This window comes from Hirundo rustica, chromosome Z (genome assembly GCF_015227805.2).
Source record: "Hirundo rustica isolate bHirRus1 chromosome Z, bHirRus1.pri.v3, whole genome shotgun sequence".
Taxonomy (NCBI): Eukaryota; Metazoa; Chordata; class Aves; order Passeriformes; family Hirundinidae; genus Hirundo; species Hirundo rustica.
In genome coordinates this window covers 58,258,720-58,273,191 of record NC_053488.1, presented here as the reverse complement: position 1 = coordinate 58,273,191, position 14,472 = coordinate 58,258,720, and the positions used below count along the sequence as shown (strand labels likewise).

At 41.7% G+C, this 14,472-nt stretch overlaps 1 protein-coding gene across 3 annotated transcripts in view; it reads right to left on the bottom strand.

The window, feature by feature from the left end:
- APBA1 (amyloid beta precursor protein binding family A member 1) overlaps window positions 1-13,786 on the bottom strand; it is a 101,263-nt gene extending 87,477 nt beyond the window's left edge. Inside the window, exon 1 of one of the 3 annotated variants that reach the window (XM_040090337.2) lies at window positions 13,643-13,786. The gene's annotated coding sequence lies outside the window, so the exon portion shown is untranslated. Of the gene's footprint in view, window positions 1-13,217; window positions 13,239-13,642 lie in introns of those variants that run through there. The other 2 variants (XM_040090339.2, XM_058424109.1) reach the window with 2 other exon arrangements.
- Between the last annotated feature and the right edge of the window lie 686 nt (window positions 13,787-14,472).

Below are 14,472 nucleotides of genomic sequence, written 5' to 3'. Positions count from 1 at the left end.
TTTACTGTTGCCTTACACAGAAAGGAAACATAGAGAGGGTATTTTTCAGGTATTTGTATGATTTTTCAAATAAAACACATTCAACTTAAACCTTTGCACAAGATTTAGTGAATCTTAACACAAGTCATGGAGGACTGTGAAATCCCTTAATATGAAGCTCCAGGCATCAGGCAGAAGTTGTTTAATTACATGTTTTGTATTTATTAAAAAGACAAAGCTAATGCAATTAGTACGCTGGTTGAAGTCACAAACTCTGCACTTGAGCTGCCCAACCATCTCACCATGCTCTCAATGACTTCTGATTTGGGTTACATATGCAGCAACAACATCAGCAACTTACTATCAAACTCAGAACCAAACCCAAAAGTTGACCGTTCCTGGCAGATTTTCTGGTGTGCCTTCAAATGCCTAACAAAGCACAGCAGCAGAGCAGTCAAAAACCACAGCTGGCAGACAGGTCACCAGGACAGCAAGTAGCTTCTCTGTTTCACTGACCAGGCTTCAAATCAGAAATCAGAGCTCCAGCAGATCTTCTGCGGCACCTCACCAGAGCCAGAAATCCACAGGGGCACACAGCTTTGGGGACCACATGACTTTCTGCATGCTACTTCAGCACTGTTCCAGTTTTAAAGATCTAGACAGGTCTGTCAAATAAATTGATTTCATACAGATTTCAAAAGCAGGAAAAATATCTTAAAAACATAAAATAATCAGTAACTGCTGTATACATGTTATAAAAGGTGCTTTATTGAAAACTGTAATTTTTCAACTCTGACTCAAAACCTTCTTTGCTGGAAAAGTTGAGGGGTAAGGGAAGGAAAAACAAAATGTACAACTTCTTAGACTGCTCAATACTTGCAAGCAAAATATATCCATAGAACTGGCTAATTCAGTGACATGCCATTCAGTGATTTCAATTCTGAGTAGCACTGAACCCCCAACACCAGTTTCATACAACTGCAGTCACATCATGTGCAATCAAAACTTCAGCACTCACTCAAATGGAGACAGCCTTGATGCCTGATTATTGCCTTTTGGTTGCTGCAAGTTGTGGTTGCGCAACAGGCAGCACTGACTGCTTTGTATACTGAAGGTTTTATAGCGACGGGTAACATGTAAAATGAAAATCAGGATGATTACAGAAACAGCAATAGTATACAGAAATAATGTTAGTAATTATTCTACTACTAACAAACATTTCCTACAATGTCAGATTTTAAGAGCACGGGAAAAAAGATTTGGAGAGAACTGATAATAAGAATCATCAGGGCTACAGTGGCACTGCTTGAACCTCCTATGGGGAAGCAAGGAGAAATGTTCTGAAACAGCTTAGGGCTTCTTGCAACCAAAATATCTACTTCACCTTTTCATAAAAACTTTTCCATACAAACACAAAGCACTTTCATTCAATAGGTAGCTGCGGCAGTCAAAGATACTTCAGCTAGAAATTACATTCTGCCTGGAAAGAAAATCTAACAATCAGGAGCTAAAAGATTTTCTGTTCAACTATATTAACTCCCAAATCACATAAAGGATTTTCCAAACCTATTCCTTAGCAGTGTTGCTGTTAATTCATCATTACTATTACAGTTTCTCACATTTACAATTATTTTTTCCAACCGTTTTAACCCTGAAACATCCTCCTCTGTTTTACCACTTCAAAAAAATTTAACCAACCCTCTCCCTAAGTTGGCCCTTATTTCATTGAGGGTGTTTGCCCAATTTTTACTATTTTTGTCTAATCTCTTTTTACCCAGTGTTTGATTGCACTCCCTCTGCCACTCACTGTGAATCTATCTGGCCCTTACACATGAAAGCTGATTTTTCTACAGGTTATACTTCCCCTGTTCTTTTGAAGGAGGAAAGGCAAGTAGCAAAAATTGTGGTAGTAATGTTTGAAACGGTATCAGATAGATTCATTGGTACAGGGGATCCTCGCTAAAAACATTCCAATCAGATGCAGAAGGATACAAAAAATCGCTGCAACGCATAACCACATGTAATTACACTGCAATCACCAGATCTTCCTTTGCACGACCAATAACAGGTAAGGATCATTCCCAAACTTTACTGTTCATTACTCAAACTTGAAATATCACCCTAAAGAAGTTGACAAGTGAAAGTCATGGAATGCTGCTTCAAGGACAAAACTGAAGTTCAAAATAATTTACCACATCATCAAATTGTTGTTCCCATGGAAGAAAACATCAGAAAACTACATCTAGTGACAAACAAAAGAAGAAAAGAAAAGCTGCTTAAATCAGTTTTAAGGATAAATTAATCCTGGATTGTAAAAGGCAAAACTACGTGAAAATTGCTCTGAAAGGGATTGCTCAAGATGACTACTCACTTCTCTGAAAACGTTATCTTCTCTCACTCCCTGGGAGACTATTTCACAGTCTGACAGACATCAGTGTTGAGATGGTTTTTTTCCAATGCTTAGTTCCTTCTCTGTCTCACCACACCATTCACAGTTAAATCCTCCTTACCGTACATAGCTTTGTTTCATACTGTTTCTACCAGGGCCTTCTTTGGTTACAAGAAAAAATTATTCCTCTTTATTACCAAAAGGGAGATAAAATTTTGTTCCTGTCAAATTATTAAGCACCATTCCTGCCCCGTGAACATCCTTGTGTAATTTGTGTATGACAAGCAATCTAAGCTGTAAAATGCACTAAACTTAGGTGGAGTTCAAAAGTTTTAAGTCCATTTAAAGCAAAGAGCTTCAATAGCAAGTCACACTTCAACACCAGAAACCTGCTATCAGGATTTTAACATTTCTCTTAAATCAGTTCCTGTACTCCTTGTTCTCTCTCTTTAACAGGTAAAAAAATTTGCAGTGAAACCTTTTCCACACAAGAGACATTAAATACCATGGACTTCTGTCATGCCTCAAACGGGGAGGGAAGGAGAAGGGGAAAAGGGGAAAAGGGGAAAAGGGGAGAAGGGGAGAAGGGGAGAAGGGGAGAAGGGGAGAAGGGGAGAAGGGGAGAAGGGGAGAAGGGGAGAAGGGGAGAAGGGGAGAAGGGGAGAAGGGGAGAAGGGGAGAAGGGGAGAAGGGGAGAAGGGGAGAAGGGGAGAAGGGGAGAAGGGGAGAAGGGAGAATTTTTAAATCACATACAATTCAAAGGCATGTAAAATACAAAGTACTTACAGCAAAACCATACACATAAACAAAACACACCAGAGAAAATACAATACGTACATAAGATTATGTTCCATTTGTCACAAGTGCCACGGAGATAGAGCTGAATTGTGACAATGCTATACCTTAGGAGGAGGAATTTAATTTTACACGCTACACTTAGGGACAGGAAAAATAAAATTATAACTAGCATAGCAGCAAGTTTCCTCTGAGGTACCTAGGTCTGAGACTGAAGAATCTGTGATCATAAAGATAATCCTGGAAACAAAAAAGGAAGACACTGCTACCACCCTGAGTCCCCAGGTTAAAATCTGCAATACTGCTGCCATCTCATAAAATGTGTATCGAAATTGGTCCATTTTCACTCCATGTTTGCTTCTGACACTTAAATGCCTCCTCACAACTGAAAGTGTCAAAAATCTCATCAGTTCCCAGTGTGAGTGCTTACTTGGTAGGCTATAAAAATCAGCAAGAGCAGACTTGGGAGCCATTACAACAGAATTCAGAAACTACTGCCTGTGGGAAAAGCCTATCACAGCTGATGAGTAACAGAACAAAAGCCTAGACTTCTAATGCTTTAGTCTCTCCTCAGCAGAAAACAGCTTTCAGATTTACACCCCTGAAGCTTAACATGTTGGTCTGTACATCTTCTCTTTAGGCCAGATTGCAGCCGGAAGATTTGCTCTTTGGATAATCAATACCTGTCAGAGATCTTTTGGAAGATTCCTTCCTCTTGATTTAAAAAAGTTCCTATTTTATGAATGTTGTTTTAGAACAGCTGTGGTCATTGGATCTTCAAGTGTCTTCAGAAAATTCATATAACAAACAGGTGTGCAAGAATAAACAGACTTCAGTAATTATACCGGTCTGAATATGTAATTCAGGCACAACAGTGGGTGCTTTTTACATTTTAAGCTAAGTCCTTGTAACAAATTTGGCATTGCCTTGGTTACAGCAAGTAACAATGTAGCATGTTTCATCAAAATTGCACCACATGGATGCTCCAGTTAGACAAATCTCTTCCGTTCCTCATTCCTCCCCTCCAAATAAGATATAACTGCTAAAAGCAGTGACAAGCACGAACACGGAAAACCTATGTTGATAATCACTCCCATGCCAAAGTGTAATCACCGTACCAGTAACTTTAGTCAAAAATAATGCTAAAATTTGGACTTGATCTCAAAAGCCACAGCGCTTGAAAGGCTTCACAAAATTTGACCAGGTGAACATGAACTATGCGTAACTGAAAGTCTCAGTCAAGTCTTATATTTTTTTTCTTTTTTTTCCTAAATAATCTGCTTCTGTCACCAGCCTCAAGCTCCCTGGACACTGCCAGAAAAGGTGACTGATAATATTTGCACTTTCAACATCCCAATTTGTCTTCCTAGAGAAAAAGAAACCAGCTATTCAGCCAGAATCAACTAGAAATCCTCTGTTACCCACGTTTTCCCCACTATGAACTCACACTTCCTACTGAATGATGTCTGAGCAGACCAGACATAAGAACAGAACAAGGCCTTTTCCTCATTGCATAGCACCAGTGGAAAACAGGCAGGTTTTCCATGAGGCTGCAGAACAGACTGCTACTTCACACTAAGCAACTTTTCTCTGCAAGCACAGTCCTCCTCCCTAAACCCCACTGGCATTACAGGTGGTTCGAACAAAACGCAAAAAATTACAGGTAACTTCACATCTCAATACCTCGTATTTCAAAGATGAGATGGCTTTGCATTGGCACCAATGTCTTCCCACCTGAGCATGAATGCCCGCACGTGGCAGGTGAAGACCAATGAAACCTGCCTGAAGGGACGAGTTTAATCTGGACTGCACCCACTGTTTAGTACCTAACTGAAAAGTTAACACAGACAAGGAGGCCACCAAGGTTTGTACACTACTACACCATAGTAATTGTGTGAGATATTGCAAAAAGCCATGAAGCAACTGGATTCCTGATACACTGGAGAGAAGGAGTCCTCAACAGGGAGAGCAAATCAAGTGACTGTGGATTTGCATGATTGGTAGAGGTTAGTCTTTAAGGAGGGAGGTGTACTCCTGATTTTTTGATACACTAAGCATAATAACAGAGACACAGAATATTATAAAAACAGAAGACGAGCAAGACTTTTTGATTACTAAACTTTCAGATTGATTTTGGAATTATTTTAACTGACTGAAAAAAATATGATCCTATTCCTTCCATCACAAGAAATTCTGAATTAGTCACATCCTGTGACTAGCCCACCCTGTGAATCCCTTCCTGGTAATTTCACCCTCTGTTTTTCAGGTGTAAGACACCTACAAAAGTATACATAATCCTTTGTGTTTCAAATTACCAATGGTCCTAAAGTGACTGTTTTACACACTGCTGCTTGAAAACACAAGGTTCTTTCCAAGGCAGCTAGAAACCTTTCCTTTACATGCAAATTAAGAAGTTCTGTCTCTTAAGTAAAAAAGGAACCCTTACCTTACTGCTGCTCATGCTATTCTGCTATCCAGATCGTACCCAGTATACATATATGAACTTGCACATCCACAGTGCCTGTGGATGCCGCTGCTTACGAGATCATAACAAAGACTTCAATATTGACGATCAAAACTGATTTGTGAACTGACCAGGTTTCAACAGTTACACACTAGAAGGAAAAAGTAATTAAAAAATATATATATATTTGAACCTCTAGTCATTATCTTCACAGATAAAGTGGCTGAAGAAAAGATATCTTCAATAAAATATGAATTTACACACAAGAAATGTAGCATACAAAAATTGTTTTTGCTCCATGCACAAAATGGTGGTTCACTCCACTTTCAATTCCTAGAGCATCACCAAAGGTCAATCAGTTTTGAAGTAGGGACCTTTTTACTTTTCTGAAAATCGACTGTATGAATGTTAAAAGCTGCAATTGCGCTTTTAGCATTTATTTTTCATGCAACTATATTTCCATGCTGACATTCAGCTTAAACTGCTTCTATTTGCTATCAGGAGGCAATTTATCCCAAGGGGGTTCTCATAGAGAACTAGATCTCCTTTAGGAAATGCTTTGTTGTCCTTGGTCAATAATAGCTAACAATGGAACACCAGTGACACAGGCACACAGACAGTGAACTGTCATACCCAGAGCAATGGAAGACATCAGCTGATGAGCCATGTTACCTGGATAACCAATATAACCTGAAGTGTCATGCAATATATTACTTTATATCTAAAAAAACAATTACACAGGCAGCTTACACACATCCTAACCAATATACTCTTCTCTTTACAGCTTACATATTTGGCCTTCTTCGAGACAAAAATTTTGTTCAGGATGCTGGGTTATCTTAACTTCAAACCCAGAAATAGCTATAGCTAATGAAAAATACTAGTTTGCCTTTTTAAAATAATATAGTTTGATTTTAATCCGAAATATGCTTGATGTATTGTTGATCAAAGCATTAAGTCTGTTACTCTTAAAATATAAGTGTTTCATGGAGCCTTTAAATTTGTACTCAAAAGCAGCTTGACCTAAGCTGAAATAAAGACATTCAGTCTTTACAGTTTACCAAGGTAAAGAAGTTGAAAGATATGTGGGGATGTGTGAAGTCCACACTTAACTTTAACTACAACTGGAACTGCTGATTCCAGTATCAGTGTGGGCCAAAGGGTGTCACACTGAAAATACAGTGCATTAGAACTGCCTGATTTGGACATGATTTTAAACTGTGGCTAAGTAGTTAGACTAATCACCATGAGGCTGGACTTAAAAGTCTAAAGCCTGGACGTTGAAGCTAATGCAGAGTCAGTATCATGAAGTACAGCGCTGTCCCCTTGGGCTAATGCCCATCCCCTTGTCAAGAAGGCATCAAGCTCAAATGTCTCTTTCCCAGGCGCCTTGCAACATGGTCCTACACAAGGAAGATTTTGAGGACTCTGGGATTTTCTAATTGTTATGAAATAAAATTAAGATGCCAAAATCTGAATGGTGCTGTGACAACCTCGTAAGTGGATTACATTAATCATTTATCAGCAAGGAATGATAATTGTTAAGCAAGAGCAGAAGCCTGAGTGCATCCTTATTTATCACTCTGAGACAAAAGGTACAACAGCTGTGAATATCAGAAATACACACCAAGTTTGGGGAAAGGTTCTGTAAAATGTCCACTAAAAATGCAATGGATTTATAAAGCTGAAGGCTGGTTTTACACTGACTCTTACTTAATGCAAACTTCTGTCAGCTCCCTTTCTTAAAACAGTGCTCTAATTTTGAAACTGCGGCAAAATAATTTAACACCAAGCAAACTGTTTTCTAAACTTCTGGGCAATAATTTCTTCCATCCTGACCATCTTAAAAATCCAATTACCAAAAAAAAAAAAAAAAAAAAAAAAAAAAAAAAAAAAAAATTCAGGTTACTGAATTGGCTAATACAGAAAATACACCTGTATTTCAGTGCTTTCCTAGAATGACAGTGGCGAAAAGGACTTAAAAACCCACACCCATCAAGAGGAAATGACCATCACCACCACATGGTACATGCCCCTCACCCCAACACTCCCACTGCCTCAAATGCCAGCAGCAAAGCAAACAGCTTTTTGCAGGGCGGCTTGTTTGCCAAAGGATGAGGAAGGCAGGCTGAAAGTAGGTCTCTGTCCAGCAGCCATAACCCATCCCACCAGGACTCAAGCAAAACCTGCTGCACCAGCTGGTATTTGACACCCATGGGAGGCACAGCACCCCATCTTCAGAGCTTCCTGCCCTGGTTAAGCCAAGGGCTATAAACATGGCATGTGCAGCCCTTGTCTCAGTCACTTGATTTGAGCAGAGCTTAGATCAGATGGCATCCAAAGATCCTTTCCAATTCAAATTACTCTGTGATCATAAGAAAGCTAGTGTGAGAAAGCTGTTAAGAAAAGAGAAGGAAAAAGAACTCAGCTCCCCATACAAAAATATACCAATCTCTTCTTCCAACACTGGAGAGGCAGCACCCACACTTACCTGGGACAGTAACATATGAAAAACCTACTGGTTTTGACTGTTCTTTGGATTTGAAGAGTGTTACTTTAAGCATTCTGCGGATGTTAGCACGGGAAAAACCTGGAGCAAGATCTTTTACTCTGGGCTTCTTCACCTGACTTCAGTGAGAGCTTTTTCAGTCTCACTTCTTCTTTTAAAAATGTTTTTCCCAATTTAATTTTATTTAGTATAAAGAGTTACATTTGAGACTTCCAAAGCACCAAGATTTCAAATATAATCAAAGTCCCATCAGAATAGACACCACATAAATACATGGTAACACTAAGACTATTAGCATGAACTGCAGCTTGTATATCAGAATAAATAAATAATTATTTTTAAATCCAGAAATAAACCTTAAGTATATATTAGGAAAACTAAGTTGCAGTCATGTATGTTTAAAATCTATTACAATCTATCTTTTTTCCTTCTGCTTCTGTTTCTAAAAAATCTTCTTTTCACCCAGACCATAAGTCCTTGTCCACCCAAGTTTTGAGAAAACATGTTTCTTAAAAAAAAAAAAAACCAACAAAATCAGAATGACCACCACAAGACAAACTATGAGAAAGCTATTGTCTTATGTACAGAAGTGAAGATTCTTTCAAAGAAATAAAAATATTTAACCAAATCAGTATGGGGTACCAAACCTATAAATACTAGATATTGAACTGACACCTTAACCACATACATACAGAAAGGCATTTTTCATGCTGACATGCATCCCGAAAATGGAAAAAATAAGGCAAAAGTGAGTCAGTGTAGGGTAGTCACTCAAATGATCTTTGCCAAAATGGGCAAGTTTTGTAGCCTCCGTGGCTCTGCTGTTCTGGTGTTTTTCTGACCTGTGCTCATCTTTTAGACTCCAAAGTTTGAAAATTAAATTCAGCAGGCGTGTTCCTGGTACATAAAAAAGGTTCAGAAGAGTTTAATTAGTTGAAAAAAGAAACTAACACTAAAAGGATTCAGCCTAAATTCCAGGAATATGTTGCTCAGTTGTGATTAACTCACAGACTTTTAATGAAGTCGCTCACTCCCTACATTCATATTTTTCTCAGATACGTAACTAGGTGGTCATCTTCTTAAGGAAAGCAGCATTTATGGAAGTGCTCATAAGAAAGAAGGACGCAAGTAATTCTTAACTGCTGGCTTATGAACAAGATCTGATAGACCAAATAGCCCAAGAATAGGCTGGACAACACAGGCGGAAGGTATATGGCTTAAAAAAAAGCAACAAAACAACAACAAAACTTAAATGTTCTGAATTTTTGGTTTTAATTGCCTAAACATCAAAGAACAACTCCTCCTTTTGCTAAGCCACAGGAAAAATAGAGGCTCGCAGATTGGTTTACCTCATGTATACGAGATACTGTTTCAAATAATTCTAATATATTTATTTCAGTTTCCTCAATGATGTTCAAAACCCACTGGTTATCCACAGACAGTTACAGGCTCACGTGTGATGGAAATTTCTCCCAGTAGGTATTTTTAATTAGACAGAAAAAATCACCACAGGGACACGATGGACCAGGTGTCATGCTACCTGCCTAGCAGCATCTCTGTTGAAACAGAACTCCCTAGAAATAGAACTGCACTTTCAGCCCTCCTCTCATGTCAATCTACATGGTTTCTAGAAGAAAGGGTTTAGTGTGGAAACACACACTCTTATGGTTATGGTGTATCTTCAGCTAAGTCCTCTGCCATCCACAGCTGTGATTGTACTGCTTACGTGTTTATTTCTTCAGAATTAGGACAGACATTATCATCATTTACCTGCATATGTGAAAGCAGCAAATAAAGAAGTTTCCCTAGGCCCCTTCAGTAAAGCAACAAACATGCAGATTTTTGGAAGAACATTGATGCATGCAGTGGAAACAGAAAAATACTGTCACACTGCTCTTAGTAGCCAACATACCAAATCAATTCATTATTATGAAGCAAAACCATCAATCTGTTTCTCAGAAAGCTTTAACCCCCATGCAATATGTATTACTGGCAATCTATTAGAGACAAATGAGCAGAGGATTGTTTGCTAGAACTCTCATTAAGCAGGAACCTTCATCTTCTAGGAAACCAGAAAAATACCTTTAAAAATGCGTCCATCAAAGCTTCACTTAAATAAATCTATGGTAATAGGATCTTGTTAAAAGTTAAGATTTAATTAATCAAGCTGCACTGCCTAAGGACAACATGTATTAAACTATCTGAAGCACCTCTAATATTTTTTAATTATCTTTTTTTAGATCTTAAGAGAAAAGGTCTGATTCTTCTAATTCATAACCTCATATAAATCCAGAGCAGCTACGATCAATAACAGACAATTCATGCGCCAAGAGAAAAAATGCTGAATTTGAAGTATCTAGGCCATGCAATAAAAGAGAAAAGTTTTAGTTTTCAGCTTGATTTTTCCTGGATTTTGTCTATTTGAAGACTCTGAACTTCACATTATAATTCCATTTTCTGGTTTTTTAGCAGGCTTATTAGTTTTGCTTACTAATCCTGAACTCACATACATGTAGCAACATGGTGTTTATTTTCCCAGCCACCTTTTCTGGACTTATGATTAGTTTTTTCCTGATTTTGCTTGCCATAAACATTACCACACACTGACACAGCCTAAAGCCAAGCAACAAAATCACTGCAAATGACTAGCCACACTGGCCTGTTAAAAATACAAAACAAGTAGATGAACAGGAGATCCCATTTCTTTTTACCCTCATGACTTTTCTGCTGGCTCTAGCACTGATAAGCATTGCTATAAAAAGAAATGTTATCTGCATTTCAAAGATGCACACAGTCCTCATACTGAAGACTTTTTAAGTTTAAGAACATAAGCATTGCATATGACTGTGGCTTAAAATGGTATCAAAGAAGCCGGAAGCCAGCTCCTGGTCCAGTTAAAATCCATTCAAATCTCACATGCAAAGAGTTGAGGTCTCTCTTTTGTGTTGCTATTTAGACGGATGATACAAACTTTAGCCTCAAAATTAGTACTCCCTTTATTCAAAGTGTTATGGAGTACTTATATCACCAGAGAACAAACAAAATCTTCAGATTTATAAGATCAAAAACACACACCAAATTTTGCTGCCCCAAAATAATAAGGGCATGGTGGACTAAAGATTTTCACCTTTGGCATCCATGATGCTACTACATCCAGTATCACAAAATCTCGTCTAAAGTATTAGCCCCCATGTTTTAAATACATGAAGGAAATTCTATCAAATTTTAAAAAACCAAGCGAAGAAACAAACACCAAAAAAACCCCAAGATTCCTTCCCAACAGATACTAAATTGCAAATGTGTCATAAACAAAGGATTGAGAATTAAATTAACATCTCAGGAAAATTGTGAAAAGGATGTTATATTAGGTAACCAAATGAGGTTATAATAAAAAGCTTTGCATGTCTCCCTCTTGACACACCAGAACTATGTTTTCTATCTACCTAGCAAATCACCTTCCCAGCATTCTTACATTTTTTTAACTGATGAGCTGATCTATAAATACTTTTGATAGCCTTCCAATAGGCTGGATTAACATCTGTTAAATGACAGCATAACAGCCAGAAAGCTTGCTACTTTAAGTGAAGATAATGCATTAATGTAAAATAGAAGTATCGTTTTAAGCTACAGCTAGCAATGTCCAAAACTCAGAGCAATGAATTATATGATTCACAGTACCCAGCCAACCTTGAACCACCATTACTTTGTAGACACCAGTCTGGCCTAAAAGCTCATCATCAATCTCAGACCACATTTTCCAGGAAGGCAAACTGTCTTTCACAAAAGTTTACATTTCGCTCATTAAACATCCACAGTATTGTTCTGCTTTTGCAGAATTTCTTGTGATCACTCATTACTATTCACCAGAACTTAATTTTTCTCTACAAACACATGCAAATCCACAGAATTCAATAGTAACTGTTCTCCCCTCCCCCTGAACAGCACTTCTGGGCAGTCTATCCTGCCCCTTCCCCCCACAGCATTAGAGACAAAAGTAAACAAGCATCTCACCTTTGTTTCTGCGGCACACAGAGAATAAACACATTCTATGCCACCATCACCTTTTGGGAAGAATAGATATCACGTGATTTTGTCCAACATGGGCTGCAAAGGCAGGTCCAGATTTAACAGCAATGCAGCAGGACCTGGAGTATTATGACCGGAATATTTTGCAGGGCAGGTTTTTTGGGACCCCATGGGCCGCAGCTGCAGAGCAGACACAAAATTGCAGCCACCTGGGTGTATTCTTATCAGCTGGTGTAACGTGATGCAAGTCAAAGACAAGAAAAAAGCTACATGGCTCATCTGCCCTACACCCACATTAGCTCACTCTTAATGTATGCGGAGTCAGGCAAACATCTCTGCCTTCTCGTTCTTCAGCAGCTATGAAAACAGCCAGATCTGCAATGCACTCTCTAAACCAAACTGCAGTTCCACAGCCCAAAAAAATTTACAGCAGGAGAAAGCAAAAATAGGTAGTGTTCCATCCTAGACCCACAGCCCCATCTCTCTCAAAGAGGAGATTTATGATGGCAGTAAAACAAGTCTTGGTAGACTGCTCCCATTGACTCTGATTCTTACAGAACAGAGATGTTATGCATACGGCTGCACTGACCACGGCTGTGATTCAGGCAATCATTGTTATCAAACTGCTTCTTCGGGGAAAAAAACAAAAAACAACCCACCCCCATATATATATATATATACACACACACACACACACACAAACACACACACATAGATATAGATATATAGATATAGATAGATACATATCTATCAAGACGCCTTTCTTTTCCTGAAACCAGAACGCGATGGTAGCCGATGTCATCTTCCCCCCTAGCCCAGGGGCGGAGAGCACGCTCCACGCGGAGGATGGGGAGATCCAGGCCCCGTAGGCTCCCTGCTGCAAACCGGGACGCCGCCGCAGACCCCGGCAGGTCCACCCGACGGAACGGGGCAACCGCGACCGTCCTGCTGCGACGGCGACCACTCGATCGCCAGATGCGAAACCCTCACACTGCCCCCTCCCCCTCCCATTTCTCTTTTCCACCATGGGAAAGGTGCTCGTGGAAAAAAAATACCTAGAATAAGAAAAAACAGCAAACCAGCGCACTGGGGTATGCACGGCTCCACGCAGCATTATTCTACACACATCCCAGCCCCACCAAATAAAATAGTGGAATAAATAAACGGAGGGAAAACACGCAATGCCCCGCCGGAGGCTGGGATGTCGGCGGTCATGGCCGCGTTGGCACCGCTCTCCGCAGCCCTGGGCAGGTGCAGAGCTGCCCCGCTGGCTCGAAGATGCGCGCACGCCCACGCAGCCGGGCAGGGGCAGCCACGGGGCCCGCACCCCGCGGCGGGCAGGAGCCGCCGGGCGGGCCAGGGCCGGCATCCCGCGCCGGGCACCCACCCCCACAGGCCCGCTGCCTCCCCGACACCGGCGCCGCAGCGGGGGCACGGCTGGACCCCCCCCCTCCCGCTCCCAGCCGCGACCACTCCGCACCTCGTGCGGGTCCGCGCCGCCTCCTCAGCAGGCAGGGCGGCTCCGGCGGGGGCGGCGGTGCAGCGCAAGGCGGAAAGCCCAGCAGCCGGCCGCTCCTCTCGCGGCCACCATCTTCCACTTCTTCCACCGCCTCCTCCTGCCGCCGCCAGCACCGCCCGGGCCGGCCCCTCCCTCCGCACCGCCCTCACGCGTCAGAGCGCCCGCTCGCTCCCTCGCTTCCTCCGTCTTGCCGCCTCCCGGCGGGAGCGGGGCCCGACGGGCGTGGGTGGTGCCGCCCCGGTGTCCCGGCGGGGTCGGGGTCGGCGCGGCTCCTCAGCTGCCGGGGGCTCCCGGCGCGACAGAGCGCGGCCGTGCGGGCGGCGCAGGCCTGGGGGCGCAGGCCTGGGCCCTCGTCGGTCACGCTCTCCGGACCGGCTGCCAGTGCCTGGGCAGCTCGGAGCGAGGGAGGCCCTGCAGGGCACCGACCTGTCCGTCTCACCTTCCCTGAGCAGGAGGCTCCCACCGCCGAGGATGCGTGAGGGTGGGTGTGCCAAGGCATCCGCATCGCAGCTGCCAGCGGGCCCTGGCGTCCTCCACACCTGGGGGAAGCTGCCAAGACCGAGGCGCAGCACGCCTAACCAAATTGTGCACTCAAGCCTGCAGGGGGGCTTACTGCCGTGCTAGAAAGGGCTTGGCGGTGCCTCTTTGCCAAAATACTTACTTCTGTGTTCACATACACGAACACAGTTTTGGACCTTAGCTTGCATCTATAGCCCGGCTGGCTCATATGTTCTCCAAACTTCCTGCTCCCTGTACTTAACTGCCTCAGTGGTTCCACACATGCAAACGAA